Source organism: Echinops telfairi, unplaced genomic scaffold (genome assembly GCF_000313985.2).
Source record: "Echinops telfairi isolate 266 unplaced genomic scaffold, ASM31398v2 ScPeMD7_6080;HRSCAF=6971, whole genome shotgun sequence".
NCBI lineage: Eukaryota > Metazoa > Chordata > Mammalia > Afrosoricida > Tenrecidae > Echinops > Echinops telfairi.
In genome coordinates, this window is record NW_022109980.1 from 9,898,978 (window position 1) to 9,900,135 (window position 1,158).

A 1,158-nucleotide genomic window follows, 5' to 3' on the forward strand; every position below is an offset into this window, starting at 1 on the left:
GCGGGCCCCGCGCGACCAACTGTTGCCTAGGTGTGGGGCGCGGAACCGGCTGGTGGCGGGAACCCACGGCGTGGCCCTACCCACCTTTCCCCTCCCTGTGCCCCCAGCAGTCGGCCGCACTCCCCTCGTAGCTGTGTGTTGCAGAAAGAGTCCGCTTGCCCTTAAATCTGCTCTTTGTACCTCGGTGCTCTCGCCTCCTTGCACAAAGAACTTTTCCTTGGTAGCTAACTGTACTCTAGCAGGTCATTCTTACCGTTGGAGACGGGGAACTGCCCTTTCCCGGTCCCTAAACGGGCAGGAGCGTCGCTCTTCCCGCCTGCCTAAATTCTGCTGGAGAAGCACGCCTTTCACCTCGATGGCAGCTGCAAACCTTCACTTAACCAAGGCTAAACCCTGTAAGTTTGCTTTTTTTTTCAACTCTGCTATCTGTCAGATGACCCAGATGCAGAGCCCTTATTTTTGCTTTGCCATTGACTTGTTAAACTCCTGGGGTACAAGGTCAAGGTCCCCACAGAACCTTGGGTAGCATATGGTGGGTACCAAGGATGTGTAATTGAATTGAACCACTGTGGTATTTTTTTGTTTTGGGTTTTTTTTTGGTTGAGTTCTTTTGGGGGGTGGGGGTGCAAGCTCTATTCACACAATATTATTTACTAGTAACTCAGCACTAATGATATACATGATTATGGATATGAAGCACTTTATAAAGGATCTGACACTCATGCAAATGATCTTTTAAATGCTATAGTTACTATTTCTCCTTACCATTTATTATGATTCAGAGTAGATAAATTTACATCCAAGCTTTCAAATTTCAGTCTTAGGGACAAAAGATAACAAAACCTATAAGGGGCAGGATAGCTGACATCTACAATTTCCGAAATGAAGCAAATACTTACCAACAGGAGAGGAGGGGATCATGGTTCCACTTAATATAAAACACATCGATCACCATCAAGTCGATTCCAATTTACGGTGGTCCTGTAGATCTTTCCAGGAGCAGACAGCTGGTGGGTTTGAACCCCTGATATTCCAGTTAGCAGCCCAACCCCTAACCTAAAGTGGGTCCTTTCCCTCATTGATGTTGGGGGGACTCGCTTCAGTTCTGACTCATAGCGACCCTCTGTACAACAGAGGGAAACACCACCTGGTCCTCAC

At 47.5% G+C, this 1,158-nt stretch overlaps 1 protein-coding gene across 3 annotated transcripts in view; it reads right to left on the minus strand.

Annotated features, from left to right (window-relative positions):
• SMARCA1 (SWI/SNF related, matrix associated, actin dependent regulator of chromatin, subfamily a, member 1) overlaps positions 1 to 271 on the minus strand; it is a 117,553-nt gene extending 117,282 nt beyond the window's left edge. For all 3 annotated transcript variants that reach the window (XM_045295853.1, XM_045295849.1, XM_045295848.1), the window contains exon 1: positions 254 to 271. The gene's annotated coding sequence lies outside the window, so the exon portion shown is untranslated. The remainder of the gene's footprint in view (positions 1 to 253) is intronic.
• Between the last annotated feature and the right edge of the window lie 887 nt (positions 272 to 1,158).